The sequence below is a fragment of the Lepisosteus platostomus genome, chromosome 12 (assembly GCF_059453375.1).
Source record: "Lepisosteus platostomus isolate fLepPlt1 chromosome 12, fLepPlt1.hap1, whole genome shotgun sequence".
In the NCBI taxonomy this organism is placed as follows: Eukaryota; Metazoa; Chordata; class Actinopteri; order Semionotiformes; family Lepisosteidae; genus Lepisosteus; species Lepisosteus platostomus.
In genome coordinates, this window is record NC_142622.1 from 41530089 (window position 1) to 41551033 (window position 20945).

Consider the following 20945-nt stretch of genomic DNA (forward strand, 5'->3'; position numbering starts at 1 on the left):
TGCATTTGAGGCAGTGTAACCTGTACAACAGAGTATCCACAGAAGGTAAACTAACGCGCTCTCTTATGAGCAGAGCAGCACAGTCTGGAAGAGAGAAAAGATTGATTCATTGATGTTTTCTTTTACACTACAAGAACAGGAAAGAGTGCATTTACAAGCAGATAATAAAAACAAGAGCTTCAGGCGATCCTGTAAGTGTGAATTACATTAACACCCAGAATGTCTGTCTGTGGTAGAGGGTCACTGTTCCTCACAGTGCCAGAAGCAAAGACGCATTCCCTTTAATGTACATAAAAGGAAGACTGAATAAAAAAGACTGAAGTAAGAAGGAAATTACATGTTCTAGCCGAGTAAAAAGGGTGCTAGGATATCTGTCCTGTAACAAAAATCAACTTCAGTTGACAATAGCAACACAATTAAGAAGAGATGAGACGACAGCTCCCTTAAAACCAACTCGCCGATATGAAAGGAAAGTGTCTTATCTGCCCTTCCCTTAGATTTGTAAGAATAATTAGAATAGTTAAGATGATAATGCTCATGGAGTTAGATGAACATGAAACACGACAGCATACAACACTTCAAGGACCACTGCCTTCATCAGACCACCTTACTTTATAAGCACTTTGTATTAAGATAAGATCACTTTATTGGCCATATCCAATTACTTCTAGGAGGAATTTGTCTTTTCGCATACCCCAACTTGCTCTAAATGAGACACACAGACAGGGAGAAAAGCTGGGGGTCAGAGCGCAGGGTCAGCCATTGTACGGCACCCCCGGAGCAGCTGGGGTGAAGGGCCTTGCTCTGGGGCCCAACGGAGTTGGATTCCTCTGCCGGCCGCGGGATACGAACCGGCAACCTTCCAGCCACAGGTGCACATCCTGAGCCACAGAGCCACCAAACTGCCCACCCTTCCAAACCCTACCTGATTCCTAGTTTAAGGCACAGGGTCACCTGAGGCCACACATGAGTTACTAATGAGGTGGGGTGTCAAATGAAAATTTCAAGCAGTTCATCTAACCTACCCAGTGTGTGTCTACATCGGCGGGAGGAAGCTAGAGTGTCTGTGGGAAACTGACACAAACCTGTGACTACATGCAACCTCCACAGACAGGTGGCCTAGGTCAGACCACACCAAAGACCGTGGAGCTGTAAGGTAGCAGTTTTCACCACCACAAAACTATGCAGCCCCCACTCCCCTGCTCTATAACAAACTATGAAAAGCCATGACATACCATACTTGACCCTGTCAACTTGACCTGGACGGTCTAGAAGTACATGAACATCCTAGTATATCAGTTCATTCATTTAGAACTATACCGCAGTTAGCCGGAAAAAATAACATTCGTGTTTTAATAAGCTTAACTATGGTTTTCTCTCATAAATCACCGTTGTCATTTTCCACCTTGTTCCAGTTTTCTTTCGTTCATCTCTCATGCACATCCCAACAGAGATCTGGATTGACGTTCGTGTCTTGGGGCCGACGGCACATAAGGAAAGACCCCTTCCCTGTTTCTTAAGAGTCCTCCTCCTGAGGGCGAGCTGGCAGGGGACCTTCGCAAACCCGTCTCGTCCTGGGTTTGGCCAGGGTTTCAGAGCTGCCTCGACAATAGAATTATGTGGTACCTGTGAGCAGCAGACACCACAGGCCGGCTCTTCTGTGCCTGAGCATTCTCAGTCCTGGCACGTTTTCATTTTGTCCCTGTTGGCAGAGCACGTTCATGCATAATTATGAGTTCAGCCTCCTTGAAAGTAGGATTTCTGTTGTCCTTGTCATTCACCAATACTACTTCTAGTGGTGCTGCTCTTAATGAAGTACCCAGCAATACAATTCAGTGTCATAGGCAAATTCACTATGCTGATTAACAATTGTAATCTGCAGGGCTGGTCAACAAGGGTCTACAGTGAAAGCCATAGGCTGGTGGTCTGCTTGCCGACTACTAGAAACAACACTGGTATTGTTATGATCTGATTGATTAGCCAGTAAAGCAAAACAAGGCTTTCAATTATTATTGCAATAGGCTGGAAATACTCTCTGTGGAAAAGCTGGCACAGGAGAGCATCAGACATGACAGCAGCACCTGTAGATTGTACATGGAACTCCCAGTTAGAATGTGTTTGCAGGGAGAATCTAGTAGAAGTAACAGTGGCTGTAGGATACAGATTGGAATATTTACCCTTCTCTAATAATGCAAACAGAACACAGTTCAGGGTGTTGTGTTATGCCTCATTTTATGACATGCAATTTCTCAAATGCAATTGCTTTCCAGAGTTTTTAAGATGTTTCCGTATCCAGTCATAGATAAGGGATACTCCTGCCATACAAAAGCCATATGCAAAAGCAAGGGAATGTATGAGTGTATTCAGTACACACACTTGTTTTTGTTGTTAGCCTTTACTTCCAAAGAGATTTTTCTGTTTTGCGGCGAAAAGGTATTTTTTCTGTAGTATGTGAAAACAAATTCCTCCATGAACATACATATCACCATTCAAGCTTTCAAATGTACAGTGCAGACAATTTGTGGAGGATGTGATCTTAAAATCACAAAGACTAATCTAAAGGCGCATTGTGCATTTAGATAATTCAGCATAGTTGCTTCACGAGGAAATAAGATTAACCTGCTTTGATTCTGTGTGGTAAATCAATTTGCTTTTTGCATTTCAGATTTCACAGAATACACTGGGGTTAGTATTCCGAGATCAGTGGAGTGCTGTGTGGCACATTGATGGAATCCAAATAAAACCAGAGGAGATTGATTTTGTTATCAGTCCTTTTGTCAGTAAAAACATATAATGTCCATCTTTTCTCATTGTATTTGTCCACCCTCATTTGTATCAGAAAACTGTGCAAATCTGATGACAGGATGAAACCAATTGAAATCATATCAATTTCTTTTCATGGGGAATTTGTTCTTCAGATGCCATTTCAAGCACACAGTTCAATTTAAAACAAGTAAAATGAATGGACAGTGTAGGACGTCCCACCACTCGGTGGAAATAGCAGCCGATCGGGAGTTATGGAGGAGATCCCACTTGATGGGCAAGAGGTGGATGCAAAGGCTGTGCTGCACAGAGGCAGGATTTCCAAGTCACAGGTGGGCTGGAGGTGTAGCAGGCAGAGGATCTATGTAATAAATAGTAGGGCATTTGCTGAAAACATGGAACTCGAGGAACGTGACAGTTTTTGTGATACTGTAGGTCACACTCTTCCCTGTATGCAAAAATTTGCAATCACAAAGACCAGTACAAGGTCAGTGTGTTATACAGTATACAGAAGGTGGTGCTGTCTTTTGGCTAAGAAACTATTGAACTGACTACTTGTTCATTAAAGATCCCAAGACAGCAGATAATGGGTGTTTACCAAGTGTCCTGGTTAAATTCTCATTTTGGCTGGATCAGACTTGTTTGCATACAGTAGGTTTAATGGATAATGTAATGTGAAGTATATCAGCGATATCATATTCTAGCACAGAATGGCCACATGTCACCTGCAGGTGGGGGCTCCTTCTGTGTGTAAGGCGTTTTGGGATCCCTGAGTTAGTGACTCATATTAACTGTGGGTTTACTACCCATGTTTTGCTTAATTGGGTTTCAATTAATGTGTGTTGTCTCAAACATCCATTAAAATGCTCAGGGTAAAACAGTGAAAAGTGGACAGAACTATGGTTTAAGCTTGACATTCTTTAACTAGTAGAACACGAGTTTCCGTTTCGTTTCGGATCGTTTTTTCCAGTTTTCTCAGAACCCACAGATTACATTGTGAAGAAGAAAGGTAATGTTCAGAATGAAACAAAATTGCTTGTCTATTTTCTGTCTTTTAAGGTTTTGAGAGGAGTATATCCAATGTTAATCAATAGTACGCCACTTACTGTTTCTAAGTATTTCACAAAAGATACCAAAGATCCAAAGATCTTCCCCATCCAGTACATTTACATCAATCTTTTCTATTGCTCTTCAAGAGGCAGATCCTTTCTTCTGGGCTCTTTAAAAAACTGCTATTACCCTCTGCCACTGAACTAGATAGCCTCAGTACGGTAGGAGTTGTGTACGCCATTTTAAGCCATTACTCTTGTTTTCTAGGTCAAGGGCTGTCCCTGTGGCAGTCTGCCAGGTGTATCCATGGTCTCGCATAATCCACTGAAATAAATCAACTTTCCATTGAAATCCCCTGCCTGCCAGCTCCAGTTCAAACACAAGTGTGTAGCCCTTTCGTTCAGTACTCTCTCTGTACTCCACTCCATTGGACAGAGCGTGATGGAGCTGGGCAGGGAGAGGGGTGTGAGTTAAGGCAGACAAACAATGAATTCAGAGTAAGCCCTGACTTCATTCCTAGTAATCCTGTTGTGTAACACATCATGTTCAACCCCACTTTTCCCGTGTAGCATTCTCTGACATTTTGCCATTCACATTTAATGATACTGAATTGAGCTGCGGTTTTGAAATTTCTATGAAAATGCACAAAAGAGCAATTCTGTTGCTGAACCTGGCAAAATGTCCAATGGGCAAAAAAATCACAGTTAATAAGGAGAGACAAATAAAAGTCCTATTCCTGCAAAATAGAAGCAGACGATATTTTAACAAGAGAAAAATGAGAATTGCTGAAGCACTAAATAAGTCAATATTTTACAAAGTGATAAATATACTGTAACCTGAACAGTAGGCTTATTTTCTGTTCCACTGTGATCATTTCTAGCATGATACTTCTTAGTAGCATATGGCATATTGAGCCACTCGTTTTTTAGAGCATAAGAACTTAAGAAAGATTTCTAACAAGAGGAGACCATTCGGTCCAGCTAATGCATTTGGTACTTAATAGTTAAGTGACCGAAGGATCTCATCCAGATGTTGTTTTGAAGGAAACCAGGGCTTCAACAACAAGGTTGGGAAGCTTGATCTTGGCTCCCTCCCTCCATCTCTTCATGTAATGCGCCACCTTGTTCTTGGCTTTAAAAGCATTTCAATGTAGTTTCCAACATGACAGTAAGAACTGCTATCCTTTAGGGGAGTGGAACACCTGGCATGCTACAAGTTTTGCAACAATGTACCGGAAGTCTAGTTCTGCCCGGCAAGCTGCAGGTGTGACAACACCAGTCAACTCACTCCAACCCTCATTGGTGCTGCTGCCACTTGTGGAATACCAGTCAGAGTGGGCTAGTGACTCAAACAGCTGGCCTAGTCACAGTTGGCTAATGACTTGAACAGTTGGCCCAGTTACAGTGGGCTAGTGACTCAAACAGCTGGCCTAGTCACAGTTGGCTAATGACTTGAACAGTTGGCCCAGTTACAGTGGGCTAGTGACTCAAACAGCTGGCACAGCTGGCTAGTGACTTGAACAGTTCCAGACATGTAAGCTCGAACTTACATGGTGTAGGTCTTAGAGCGATCGCATTTAGTAGGTGAGCCACTTGAGAGCCATAGCAAGTCTACTCTTTCTTAACAAGCCTCTGCATTCATCTGTCAGGAGCACTGAGTTTCTGGACCCTCAAGGTCAGTGATGTTCTCTAACACCACAAATGTGTCATGGGATCAATTACGGGTCTAAAAAAAAGGGCATGTAAATGAGATCTCTTTCTCCAGTGACTTCACTGGCACATTATTTTTGATGACCTTGTAGGTAAAGTCAGCTTAAAATATTCTCACACTCAAATAAATTGAGCCTATAGGCTTCTGAAAAATACATTTTGCAGAATTAGAGGGTAGAGAGTTGTGCCCTTAACAGACGGACACATATTTGTTTGATGCAGCAGGAACTTTGTTGCAATTTATTTTTCGAAACAAAGAAATGCCCTGCTACATATCAGCCTACAAGAACTATAAAAAATGAAATTAATGCAGCAGTATAAGAGAATGAAAGAGATAGAAATGTTTTGTCTTTTTATGCAGTGTAGTCTCCTTAATGAATATTTAGATTTTTAAAAGACAACTTTGCTATTGACCCTATAAATAAGGGGCCTGTCAGAATAAAGAAAATAAAAGAGGCTGGAAAACAAGGAGTTTTCTAAGACAAAGTGCCAACATACTTGAACTAAGAGGAACATTGAAAGATCCCCTTTTGTAGTACAGTGTTTTATGACCCCTGGCTATTGGTGCCAAGTCTTCCCAGGGCAACATTTGTTTTTCATTTCTCTGCGCTGGGCTCTCCGCAGTGTTAGTGATAATAGCCAGATCTGTCAATATAAAAGTGGCGTGCTTATTCCAGCCTTCACTGTGTTATCCTTTTGAGCTGTCCCCCCTGGGAATTCTCGTTGTTTGCTTTAAAGCTCAGAAATGTTCAAAGCTTTTGCTATTTCATGTACTTCACATTCATGCATAAAACTTCAACCTAAAATGTAAGCACTTCATTGTATACAAGCTTTTAAGAGGTGCCTCTTTCCGTATATATGCAAAGAGTCATTGCCTGGGTACATGTACTATATATACACATAATTCATTAAGAGTATGTAACAATGCTTAACAAAACTCAAGTTTATTTTAATAAGCCTATGCACGCCACAAAGACTAACAAATATCAGACTTAACTATTGGAAGCAATCACCAAAAAGTCACCCCCGATATTTACATTTACCACACGGCAATACACCTGAGCTCCAGTCTCACCATGTCCTCCTGCAGATGCTCATTAAACAACCACAGTGTACGGTGTGAATTCTAATTAGGTGTAGAAATAGGCAAAGGCGTCAACTTTGAACTAAACAGCAAAAAAATCACGCAGAAGGAAAAAAATCCACATTTCGAAATCCAGTGAAAAGTACAGAAAATATAAATGAGATACTGAGCCTAGAAAGTCTGGGATTCTGATTGGTTCTCTCAGCCTAGTGATCTCTAGTGTTATTAATCAAAAGTGCAGTCCAGTAATTACCTCTTTAAATGGTGTGTTTATGGAGTAGACCGGGGCCTTGGGAAAGATTTTAATTGTGACACAGCAGCTTGTCTACCCTACTCATATTTATGAACGTCAATCACTCTGTGCTCAGAGAAACCAACAGTGTTTATTGCACAAAATTGCAGATGGTTGGCCTTTGCTTCTGTTTATTATCTGAGCTGAGCAAAAGAACACCCTCCTCCACTACTTAGGCTTGACACAGCTATTTTTAAATATCCCAGGGTGCACTGCCAGACTCGAATGCCTGTTGTCAGTCAGCCAGAACAGAGATGAATCTGTTTTTCTGCCGTCTGTGATTGCACGTATATTATCGAACAACTGGATGACAGCCCAGAACTTTGCAAAAAAAAATATGCTGGAAGACACTTGTAAATAAAGTCAAGATATTATTTACCCCTGAAAGCAGACCTACTGCAGTGACCTCAAAAATAATCTGTGAGCCCATCAAATGAGACATGTTCTGTCAACAAAACTACAATTTAAAGGCTTTTCCTTTGAATTTGCCCGTATTAGCTGGTAAATTTGCTTTCCTTTTTTCTTTATGGGTTTTTTCCCCATTTCTTGTATTTCACTCTATTTTAATTATTCTCTACTCAACCAAAATGAAAGGTCACACAGAGTGTCTGTAGACCCAAAACAAATAGTTTTGTCACTTTTAGATTTAAAAGAGGCCATAAAAAGGTCAAAATGTTTGGCCATTTGTCAGCTTTTATCTTTGTGGGGTAATTTTCTCAGATTTGGTTCCCACACAAAGTAAAAAACATACGTCTGTGTGCCTATAATATAATTATAATGAATTATAATGAATCTCTGGCTCTGATTTCCAGGCCAAAGAAGAAACCCAGCCCTCACACTCTACAACCACAGCAATAAAGTCAGTGCCAATATTACACAGGTGGCAGGTGCAGTTTTGTTTTTGAAGTACCCTTTGTCACGAAACTTCAATAATTGGGTTTGTGGCCCAACCAGAATTTAGGGCTTGGACAGTGATTGCTCTGTTTCTGTTGCCCTGGGGCAGGAAAGTGTAAGGTGAAAACTGTCTGCGAGGTTACCGTTAGATCATTCATCTCTGATGTTTTTCCAGTTGTTCACTACAGGTGTGTAATCGGGCCTCATTATTCAGACTGAAGTCACTCACCCAGCGCAGTGCATTTGTCACTTTGTCCACTCAGGGTGTCCCAAGAAGGCGGTTAAAATGCAGGGTTTGGCTGCAATCATGACATACAGTGTGCATGATGTGCTCAAAACGACAGCCGAACAAAAGAGAAAGCCAGAGACTAGCAGGAGCCATCCTGTGGAATGAAAACTTCACAGTGGCCATGACAAGGTGCTTTTTCCCTACTGTGACAGTCTGGGGTGCCAAATCACCGATATCCAGGCTCTTTTAATGGCATCTTCGGGTAAACGGAAGGAAAAATAGCTTCACAAAGCAGCACCCCGCAGTTTCCCAAGAAAACTTTGGTCTCTCTCAATCTCTCTCTCTTTTCTCTGTTTTTTTTTTTTTTTGCTTCATACAGAATACCAGGCTTCTGTGGCTTACAGGTCCTTCAAACAAAAGGCCTTTTAAATCTGGAGAGGCAAGCCAAACACTAACAGCTGAGCCTCACCACACAAGAAACCAGCTAAGTTTCCCTCGTCCCCCAGAAATGTAGTTTCCCACAGTGGAACAGGGAAGGGGACACTACAATCCATGGCAGACAGGGTTGCAGGGGGTAGAGGCTTCTTAAAACTCCTGGGCCAAAACATATTCCTTTTATAACCCAGCCACACGTTTTATTTATCTCTGTCTTTTCTGCAAATGTTAAAATATTTGTTGGATTCGTCTTCCAGACATGCTTGATTTCCTCTTCCATCCCTGGCAGTAGCAAAACATAATAATAATAGAGAACAAATAAAGATTACTACACCATCTGGACATGTTTTGACAGAATGTCCATCCCTTGAGAGACCCACATCTCACCTTCCAATATGGGCTAGAAGAATACAAGTCTATCTGGAGCCCTTTACATGTCTCCAAAGTGAAGGAAATGTCTCAATACAACAATACAATTTCATTATTTAGCTTCCTCCTCTTAAGATGAAGTTATAGGCAGTAATACTTTCAATAAGTGCCTCTGCATTTGTGTATCAAGTCTACTTGTAATGATGTATATATATATAGATATTTGTTCTACATTTGTGCTTGTGTTTGCGCATATAAGCACACAAACATACAGTATATCTAAAAAGATTATCTATAGCCAATTATACTCCTTGTCTTAAGATTGTCAAGATTCGACCTCCAATACATGTAATTGGTAGTCAAAGTCAGTCGAGAAAATAAAAAAAGAACCTAATTTGGGTTTCATCTCTGGAACATGTTAGTTCACTGTCTTTTGTGAAGCCTCTCACATTTCAGACATCTGGGCTCCAATCACTGCCTCAGCCAGGGGCTGTTTCTATGGACTCTGCTGCTTCATTTGGCTTCCCTTCTGTGTCTAGATGCTCTGAAAAGACTATTGCATTAGTTCAGGATATGGGTCTTGGTTTAAGAAAAGCCAATCCCAAAGCTCAATTAAATGTAATCTCTTCGATGCATGAATGCCACACATAGGGCACAACAACAGTGCAAACTAAAGACTATTATTATTTGGCTGATGCTTTCATCCAAAGCAACTTATTGGTTACATTTATACGGTTAAAATGTAGTTAAAGATCACAGGTACAAACCACAGTGCCCCAAACCGGAATGGAACCCACAAATAATTAATTAGGAGTGCTCTACTCAACTCCCAGTAAATCTACTCACTAAGGCCTAAATGTTTCATTGTTATAATTTGGCAGTCAGGTACCGGGCCAATGAGCAGTTAACATCCAAAGAAGCTAAAGCCACTCTGGTTATAAATAAAATATCTCAGAAAGTCACATCCTTTTGTTGTTTTCGGCCTCCACACGGCTTCAGCACTGCAGTAGAGGTTTCTCAGCTGTACTCCCATTTTGTAACCTTTGATATTTCCTGATCATTGGCATCGTTTCCCACAGTCGCCCTTGTATTTACAAATCAGGGCTGTTATTCTCTTCTGTGATTTTGGAAGGCTGCGTCCTGTGCCTTAGGGTTCAATAGAAAACCAATCTGTCAATAACCCCCCCCCCCAAAAAAAAAAATCTGCTGTGTGGTCGTCTATGTCTGTGTCAACAGGATTAGCAGTTTGATCGTCTTTTTCCAGTAAGAGGCAACTGATACGCTGACCATGTGCACTCTTTCACTGCTCAGTTTTGACAAATGGTCTGTCTGGAGTGTGTTGTCAAGGTGGGTCGATCCAAAGCAAACTTCAGGATAACGAATAAAAAAGCAAGAATAGGGAAACATAAGAGTCAAATCTTGACCACAGACCTAGTCTCCACTGTCAAACACATTATTGCCATTTAAAGACAGATAGATGGTTGTCCAAGGCTCATCTTAAAACTTTTGGCCATCTTGTGTTACCTAGGTATGAGAGCTGCATGGACTGTGATTTTGTTTCTGCTGGATCTACAGTATAAGAGCATGAAAGTCTCATTAACGCACCTGCTACAACAGGTTAAAACTTTTCACATTAAAGCTGATAGCTCATGAAGGAAGAAAAAGGGGGAAAGCTTGGTTCTCTCCGCGTCCTTATCGACTGACAAACTCGAGCAGGGTTTAAAGTACAGCCCCTGAGCAAAAACAGGATTTCTGTCATCAAGTGCTTAACTCTGACCCGTACTGCTGATACTACTACAGGGCTGCAGCTGACAGCTCATGCCCTAGCCACACATTCGGCATTATTACTACCTCAGATGGTTCTGGCAGCACTAGAATGTAGCCCCTGAGCTCCCTGATTGGTGGGACTGGCTCTGACACACACACAGCGGAGATGGCCAATGAAGACGTGGCTCCGCAGAGCATAAAGACCATTTGATAGTAAATCCGCAGCTTCGAAAAGAAGCTTTTACAATGGAGGATTTCAGCAGCATCAAATCTGACAAAACAGATCCTTCTTAGACTGAAGGCTAGTTTTCCATCCCTCACCACAGAGTCACGGTTTTCTGTGTGCATGTGTGCTTTCAATTTGGGTTTTGCACCATTTACAAACTAGGTCACTGTTTCTCTCTGGAACACACCCGCAGACACTCACAGACAGACCAATACTATCCGCCTCTCAGCTGAGTAAGAGAAACATACAGTCAGCAACAGCCACCAGGAATGCTGGGCAGGCTCCAATCTCCAGCCAATCAGAGTCCTGGAGAAACCGAACAGCCAAGTGTCCTGAAAGCTGGCTGCTCACAGACAGAAGGAGGAGGGGTTGAGGCAGCACTGAAAATCCCAGCCCTTGTTCAAACAGCTGACAGACAAGCTGGGGCAGACTCAAGCTCTTACTCAGCCCTTTAGAGCAGCACAAAGACCGATTGTTTTGTCCTTCATTCCCTGCCAGCTTCAAAAATCATTTTAAATCATGAAGCGCAAGGAAGAAAAGTCATTTGGCAGTATGAGAGGAGTCCAAGCATAGAGGTAAATAAAGGTGAGGTTAGGTTAGGTTTAGCAATTTTTTCGTCTAAATAAAATCCAATTCTTTGAAAGAAAAACATATTCTGTCCTCACAATCCAAGCAGTTTTGTTTCTTCTTCTTTTACTGTTTCAGAACACTTATTGCGACAGGATTGACTCCAACATTCTTAAATGTGTTCTGCATTAAACACCACAGGAAATTTGGATTAACGCAAGCTTAAAATTTTAATTCGCATGGACTTTGGTGTTGAAGCAGAGAATATCGTGGTGTTTGCCAACATCCACCCACATTACGTGCTTCTAAAAATAACTCCCTGTGCTTGAATATGTGTCATTTTTACAAAATGACATAAAAGTCATTTCTAAAGATTTCTTTTCACACTGTGTCTTAGGACGTCTTATGTGGTAGCATACCCTATTAACTGGTGTTGCTCTTTGGCCCAGCTGGCAATGAGAAAAGAAACGACATCATGTTTTTTAGTATCCAGTATTCGTTTTTGTGTTAAACCTCGGGAGTGCACTTGTTGGACTGAGAGGGGTTGTGTCAACAATTCTGCTGCATTTTTCAAGAGTGTGTCACAGCCTTTCAATGGGAAAACTAATTTTATTCATGGCAATTGTTTTCAAATAAAGTGACTTTATAATGAAAACACTCAAACAGTGGACGTGAAATCCCAGTTCTTTTTAGAATCTCTGCTATCAGTCTTCCCTTTGTGCTGAATGCTCCTGCAATACAGTTCATTTTTGCACAGTCGTGTATTATTCAAACTTTTGTTTTATAGCAGAGAGTTAAATGTAATTGTGAATTTCTACAAACATTTCCAGTGTGTGAATTAAAGGCAAAATATAGTTTGACCATGCATGTTTGACTACAGTATGTGCTTCTAAATATATAACAAAGCCAAAGGATTGAGTGCACTGCTTCGTTGCTATGTGCAATTTTTTTTCAGGTTGGTAAATTCATGACTATGTGTTTTGTCAGATACATTCTTTGCAATTTGGGTATTTCGTGCATAGCCCAGATCACATGTAGCTACTCTATGACTTGTAAGGAGTATTGTTTTTGCTGAAAGCTCCAGAGTCTATGGTCCTTGTTCTGTCAATCCACATGAAAAGTCTGAGGTTTCTGCACTTCTGCACAGTGTTTGTCAATGTTTGCCAAGCCTCTAGTTACAATTTAACCCCAAGAAAATCTGAATCCAATTCTGATAAATCTGCTGAAAATAGAACCTGCCAAACGGCACTAAAGATGACTTTAGTAGGAGTGAGTGTTATTACAAAAAACACATTTGACAAAGATTTATTTTTCATTTTTTCTTTTCCACCATTACTTTTTAATTTAAAAAGCCTTTAAATTCATGATCAGAATTGTTCAAAGCACAGGTACGACCACATTTAAAATATTCTGTGCAATTTTGATAATACAATACAAAAAGTGTTGTTCTGAAGACAGTCCACATAAGAGCAACAAGGTTTCTAGGACTCAAAGGAATCTTTTACTCTCACAGATTAAACAACTAAATATTCTCAAACAGAGAAGAGTGTGAGGAGACCTCATGCAAGTGTCCCAAATTCTCAATGGCACTGACAAAATTAGCCCTACAGACGTCATCAGAAACAACAGTGAAACACAAACCACAGGACACAGATGGAAACAATGGAGAACTACGATGAAAACTGAGAAAAGCAGCCTTTACACGAAGGTTTGAAGGAATCTGGAACACAAGACCAGCCGTGTTGTCAAATATCAAAGCAAATCGTCTTCCAAGAAACGACAGCTTGAGGTTCTTGGATCTCTTTGCTATGAGCAGCCAAATGCCTCAATGGCCTCTGCTTGCTTAAAAACTTTATTATATTCTTGTGGACAAAACGCTTTTAAACATAACTCCTCCAGTTGCATACCAGCTATGAATTGGGAATTCAGAATCCCTGGCTGACTTCAAGACAAAGGACTATGGTCTACCCCATAAATAAATAAAAAAGTACACCTTGAGATGGCATGTGAAACAAGTCAGATAGTTTGATACCCGTCTTTGAAATGAACAAAAGAGGAGTAATCGATGTGTGTCAGATCATTCTGGGTCATGACCAACAGAATTAATAGTTTGACATGTGAAATGCACCCATTGGATATACAGGTCTTATGTTCCAACAAGTGGTCAGGTTCTATGCTCAGAGCTAAGTAATGCTAAATTTCAAATAACATTCCAGGTATGACCTGGGTTTTTCACAATGATCAAACTTTCATATTACACCAATTTATCAAAGTCAGTGGCGGGTGGTAAAAGTGTGGTCAGAACAGAAAAACAAGGCAGACCTACTGTAATACAGTCATTTAGTCACTAAAACAAAGCTATTGATTTCCAATGTAATGTCCAGTGACTGCAGACAGATATTGTGGTAATGAAGTGAACAAATGAACTTGCAGGATGACAGGCTTAAGGTTCAGTGACAAATCACAACTCCACAGACAAACCTTTCCAGAGGAAGTAAAAACACCATCATAAAAGAGGTACACTCCCTTTACTGTTAGGATCACATAACAACATACTATTAGCATACAGTACAGCATAACAGTAGGTAGAATTCTGTTGAGTTACACAAGTCATTACTGCTGGGCAACTATAAGCAACATATTCAATAAAAAAATAGTAATAAAAAAGGAGTTCAATAAAAAAAAGTCAGAAAGTCCTATAAAAAATACCTGTGCTCCTCAAAAGATAGACTCTTTTCTTTTTTTCTTCACTGTGATGTACACTGTAGCAGATTGTGCAAACATGATGGTTGTCCGTCATGTCCGACGATGGTGGTTGTACTTTGTGCAGCTTATCTGTTTGGTAGATGAGCTGCACGAAGAAACCAGTGCGGGAGAGCTTCTTGAAGTGGGAAAGCCGTTGCACTGGGCCAGTCCCACTCTCTCGACCCCAGAAGCCAGGGGCCAGCGGTACGAGTAGTCGTCACGACTGGAGACTTCCTTGGTCGCAGTGGATGGCCATGACGCCTTTCTGTGCCTTGTCCTGCCCTTCGCTTTCCACGGAGCATTGCGACAATATAGTGTCCCCGTCACTATACTGGGGCATTAGGACCCACACAGACCACAGAGTGAGCGCCCCCTGCTGGTCCCACTAATACCCTTCCAGCAGCAACCTTAGCTTTCCCAGGAGGTCTCCCTACTGACCAGGCTCACACCTGCTGAGCTCCAGTGGGCTGCCAGCTGTGAGCTGCAGGGTGATATGGCTGCTGGCTGTGCAAACATAGCGTGACACTAAAAACACAGAGCTTGGTTCTGAACTCAACCTGGTTCCAAAATAATCCTTTAATACTTTCCAAAGGGAGTTTGTGCAGTGAGACCCAGTGTTCGATCTCACACCAACCACAAGGGCCTTTCAAGTAGCAGTGCAATGTCAAAAGGCATTACAGTTTGCTGGTTTAGGCTGAGTGCCATGTGGGAAACTCACATTTTGCTTATAAGACTTCAATGGTGGAATATTATCTAATGATCTGAACCATTGGGGATAATGAAATGAAGTGACCATCATCTGACAGGGCCAGAAAGATCTAATCTCATGCCCCCTTAGTCCCATAGAAGTATGAGTGGTGGGAGAACATTTTCATATTTCAAACCTCATAGGAAAATGAGAAACCAGGACCATGCAGGTGGGCCCAATAATATCCGAAACTTTCTCTGATCATAACATCAGCCACCATCGATTTCTCAACTCTCCAAATCATTCCTCTCAAAACAACACCTTCCATCTCCAGAATTATAGTCCACTAATTTTAAAATACTGCTGAACAAATATTTTTCTATAAACATTTTTCTCTTTTAATATGACATGGAAGTTAATCCTACTGAGAGATGAGATTTCCAGTGAAAGAGTTAAGGCATTGGGTGTGAGCACATTTTTCTAACAACTCCATGGAATTTCTTGCAGAGTTGGAAAAAAAGGATGCATACCTTGTATCTAAGAAAGGCCAATTCACAAAATATCTAAACTAGCTCGGACTTGCGTGAAAGAGAGAGTTCAATCAACTCAAAAAAGATATTGCTGTTACGTTAATAGAGTTGAACAGAATTCACACTTTATAAATAACTTAGTAACATTGTTGGAGACACAAGGTGCTAGTACTTTTGTCTGGACTCACACATCACTGTTCATACACCTTATTTCCTGTAATTACACTGAAAAACAGCCAGCAGTCATGCCCATACTGGGCAGATCATGTATAAAGAATTAGTATTTCAGTCTTGTGTGTTGTACAGCCAGTTGGGCAGGGTTAGGGGTTCAGAGTTTAGGAATTGTCATTAAAGAACATCAAAGCATTATCTTTAAATAGTGCATTTAAAGTCCAATTTTAACATAAACGAATCACTCTGAATCATTCCGTGTACAGTTTTCTTTTTATTTAAAAGGCAAAGAGCTTGAGCAGAAAAAAGAAGAAATTGGCTACTTTAGAAAAGTTCAACATGGTACATGTTTAATTTCATATCTTTGTTTCTATGGCTACCACTCTGGAATTCCTATTTTCCCCATCAGCATTTTATTATGCCTTCGTATTTAACCTGTTACAAAGCTGGACGCTTGAAATGTCAATCCTTTTTGCTGGGCTTTAAACATTATTCCCTGAAAATCACATGAGGAAAAAGGTGCACTTTGAAATCTCCAAATAATTAAAATCACTTGGTCACAGAAACATTAGTCTGCCTGTTGACCTGTTGGCTTTTATTTGAGTGTTTTGTTTAAATTAAAGTGAGCTGAAGGATAAATGCATAAACAAATTGAAAAAATTAAGAAATTGGCTTTTTGCTCAGATTCATTCAGCTGGATAACAGATGTTAACAAAATAGAATAGCTTTCCATGAAATACTTCTTGTTTCCAAATGTTCTGGCTTGAACAAAATGACTCTGACCAGTAAAGGTTAATGTACATCAAGCACGTTAATTTCACATACATTCTGTTACTATCTCACGTCGGGTACTAACCCCTGGAGGGGTAAACGTTAAAATAGATCTGGAATACAGGATTGATTTATAACAAGAGATACTGAGAGAACTAAAGATACTGAGAGATACTGGCTACGAACTAAAGACAGGGTTTTTCAAGTGATAGTTCTATTTTAGACTGCAGTTATTATTAATGAATGTTAAGAGAAAAGTTACATTTTGGGGGGCTCCTGAGAGGATTGACCATTTGAAAAGTCTTGAAAAGAGAACACTACAGTTAGGTCTCCTACCTGATACAACTACCTGATACAACATTTTCACAGACACAGTCAAGCCAGTGAAATCCAGTGGATTTCTTCCGAGTTAACAGTTGAAACGTGAACCAAAGGTTACAAGCGAAAACGAAATGAAAGTGCATTTAAAACCAAGAACAGGAGACAATTATTTGCCCTTAGGGTTGTGAGAGTATGGAACAAGATACCCAGCTACTGTACGTTGTTGAAGCCAATAGAACAAAGCAACACTAGACATAATCATTTTTCACATTTACCACTAAAAGAGTTTTCCAGCTCTGCGCTTTTTGCACTCAGAACCAAATATAAAATTCTCAGTGAATTTACTAGTGAAAAATATGACTCTGAAAAGGGAGTGTGAATTCCTTAATAGAAAACAACACTATGTGTAGTACGCCTTTGTATAACGCACTGTGCAGTTGACATTGCTTCATTATTACTCAGAAACCAGACGTGTTGCTAAGGTCATATAAAAGTTTACCACAGTACACTTCCATAGTATTTTCAGAGATAACGCTGTTTTACCATGGTTGAAGCAGGGAGCTGCGTCAGCATGCGTAGGCTGCAGAGGAACAGGCGATGGTTCATTCCATACCGAAAGGTAAAGAAAAGAGGCATCTTTCTGTGAAAGGAAGATAACCTTTCTGTTTCCTTTTTTAACCTTTCAGCATGGAAATGAACCATCACCAAAGCCACTGCTTTGCCACAGTTATTCACTTTGGTCTGCTTGCTCTGCTCTTACCATGGTGTATCACAATCATGAGGATCTATCCATGCAATAATGACAATTCGCTCACAAGCCGGAGGCTAAGGTACCGAGAAAAATGTGCGGTCATACGGATGCTCACATGATTAATTGTTTCATCAGTGATGTAGGGTCATGTGTAGTGACAGCATTGTAATGTGATACCCATGGTACAAATGCAACAGGATTCCTAACTGGTTCTGGATGACAGGAATCTGAGTAGGCCCGGATGTGCAGCATAGGGAAAAGGGCCTTTTTCTAAATCAAGGAAATGCAGGCCAAGCTGGTCTATAGCACGTGTCTGTAAGCATGACAGAGTCTACGCTGATGGGAAACCTCTCCTGTAGCATCAGGGCAGAGAGGAGCGGCTTTAACTTGTAAGCAAGAAAGGGGCGAAACTGCAGTCCGTACAGCAGCCAGTGTGTCTGCAGGTTTCCAATGTCTCTCAGAAACAACAGCGTGTGAAGAGCTGGGAGAAGCTGTGAAATAGGTCCAGTCGAGCCAGTAGCCAGCTGGTTTATTTCGTTAAGAGCTTGAGCTGGAATGGAAACCTTCAGGCCCAGGGACTCTCCAAGCCGAGGACTGGACAGCCTCGCCACAGTCACGACTGTGGCGGGGTCACTTGGAAGTTACCCTGAGTTTAAAACATGTTATCTGTTCCAGATCCAAGGGCTTTCAAACTTCCCCCATCCTGCGCGAGTCCAGGCCATTGTAAACGGGCTGAAGTGAGCCGGGTCAGCAGCTGCAGATCAGCCTAAGCACTCGCCACTTTCTTCCGCGGGGCAGAAGCGGTACGAAGCAAACAGGGTGACGTTCTTGGAACCGACTTGAGACAGACCCCCCTCCGTGGGCAATCACACAACTGGGCAAGGCGCAATTCCAGCACCGCCGGCGGAACTTGGCCTTTGGTTTGGAGGAATCAGCCAAGGGCAGAACCGTTAAGAACGCTTAACCCAACCGTGTCTCTTTCCGACAGCAGGGATTTGTCATGTCTGGAACCGCCGGAGACGGTTCTTTTCAGCATGGGAAATTTTCACGTGTGGGAGTAACGCGGTCTGACGTTTTTCCACTTGGATTGAAAAGGATGTATGAGGTGCCCTGAAAACTAGACTGCTATTCATTCTCATAGCTGTTTAGGTAGAACACCTGTGCTTTTTCCTCTATAGTTAACAACGAGCCAACTTCAAATTCAATATCAAGATGTTACATACTACATGTGCACTTTCTATACACAAAAACATTTTGAGGAGCCCAAATATTTAATAAAGGGGAAATTATTTGCTTTTTAAAACATAAATACCTGTATAATCCGATTGGAAATTGCCCTTCAGCGTCATACTCTGTTCCCTTGCACAGATGCTAAGGACACCTGAGGTTGACCTCCAGGATCGTGTGCCGTCTCAAAGCTCACAACTGTGATGCTTACACTCCAGACACTTCACGTATTTAATTAAATGAAATCTCAATGTAACGAATTCAGCATGGTGACAGCGACCGCCGGTAAAAAGTCAAGGGGACGGAAGGTTAGGAGGGACCTAAACATAACACAAAAGATGTGAGAAATAAACAAAAGGGCAAAAAGAAAGCGGACCGCTCGTGAGCTCCAGGCTGGACTGACCCTGTTCAGCGGGGTCCAGTCTGGTAGAGCAGGGAGCTTAAGGCAAGAACAAATCAAGAACTCAGTGCGCGAAAAAGGTGTGTGTGTGTGTGCCCGCCTCGGTGAAGATACATGATGGGAAAGGCAAAAAGAAAAAAAAACGCCCTACGCGGTTACAACTCCCTCCGGGACTGTCGGTGTAAAACTCCCCTTGAGGGGCTGTCCCTGCTCGTCCCGTCGGGGCGTGTCCAGTGTGCCTTTATAGGCCCCGCCCAGCTGGGGCTCATCCTCTAGAAGCCGGGACAGCTGGACGACAAAGGCGGGGCTTCGCCCTTCCTCCGGGGCTCCGCCTCCACACTGGACACGCCCCCCCCGCGTCGAGCCACACCACTGAGAACTTACTCAGCTTCCCTTCGTTAAAGAAGGAAGCGCATGCAAGATTACATTTTAAGGTTACGTTTAAAACCAAACGTCAGGGAGATTAGGTCAAATTCTGATGGGCAGACCAAACATGAGGTGCAATCAAAATGTTACAAAAAGCTCATAATCCTTTGCCATTTCTGCCGATTGAAGTACGAGAGGCAGCAGCAGGTGTCTTCTTGAGTTATAAGCAAGAAAGACGACGCAGCCTCTCTGTCCTTTTGTCATAGGATCTCTCATTTTATGGTGGCGCACTGTGACCTTTATCAGTGATGAGATATCGACCCGATCTTGCGCAGACGGAAAGCAGTTCGTGATGCATTTTCAAAGCAAATAGTGAGGAGATAAAAGAGATCAATTTTCGGATGCTTGGGGAGTTTTCTGGTCAAGAGGTTGCTAAATTCTCACTGCTCTTATCGCCTTGCCTAATCATTTCCACCAAACCAAGGTTCCTTCGGTTCCAGACAAGTACATTTGTATTCCTCTTGTCTCCTTTTACCATGCAGCCTTGTACATGCGGGAGGGAAAACACGTCTTCACCAGAGGGACCGTCAGAGCATTTTTGTTTCAGGCATCCAGCAATGTAGACTAAATTCCAGTGGGACCATGGAATGAAATACATCATGTACGAGGCCTAGTCAACCAAGCGCTAACAAGAATTACACATCCACTATCACACAGAATGAGCGCTGAGAACAGCCGAGCACGTGTGACCATGTGAGAAATAAATAATCGATTCCATGTGCAGCGACAAGACAAAAGCAAACAATTCAGATATGGCCTTTTAAGCAATTGCAGAAGGGAGACGGACGGTTCCCTAACACTTAACACCGTGAAAGCAGTAGCACCTAGTATCGATTGCTGTAAGTCCAACTATTTCTTATATCATTGAAGAGAAAACCTCATGATGACTTCTTTTCCCAGCCCAACATGAGCTGGTTATACATGCTTTTTGATTACTACAAACCTTGTTATATAACATGAAATAAAGTATTGCAAAACACTTGTGAGCAGCTTTAAATGAAATGAAATATTTTGAAAGTTCTCAATATTTTTACAGAAAACCCAACTTACATTTCCTTTTCATCTACATTTAAAAAAAAATGTGTTCTTCTACAGTTTTACCACAACCTCAGTGGGCCTTGTGACTGTACAGATTGTAATGATACCATTGCAGATGTCAATGAAGACACAATGACAGAACCTACTGTACAAGCATTTGAAATGGCAAAGCAAGGTATTTTCATAGTCTAACGTAATAAAACAAAGGAAATGTATTGTTGAGACATAAGAACACATGGTAAAAGCAAAGAAGATCAATGCATGATATAAGAAAAAACAATTGTAGCCGTGAGAAAGTACCAGGTAAACTGTCTTGCTGTTTAGCAATACATGCATTGTAGACTTTTCCATGAAAAACAGAGCTCAACAGACTGCCCATCAAGTCAGATTCTCATGAAAGCCTGACTTATTTATAGCTTATTTTATTAAATAAAAATCAATACAAATATATAATAATAGAAGGTGATTACAAGTGCTTTACAATTCATTGAA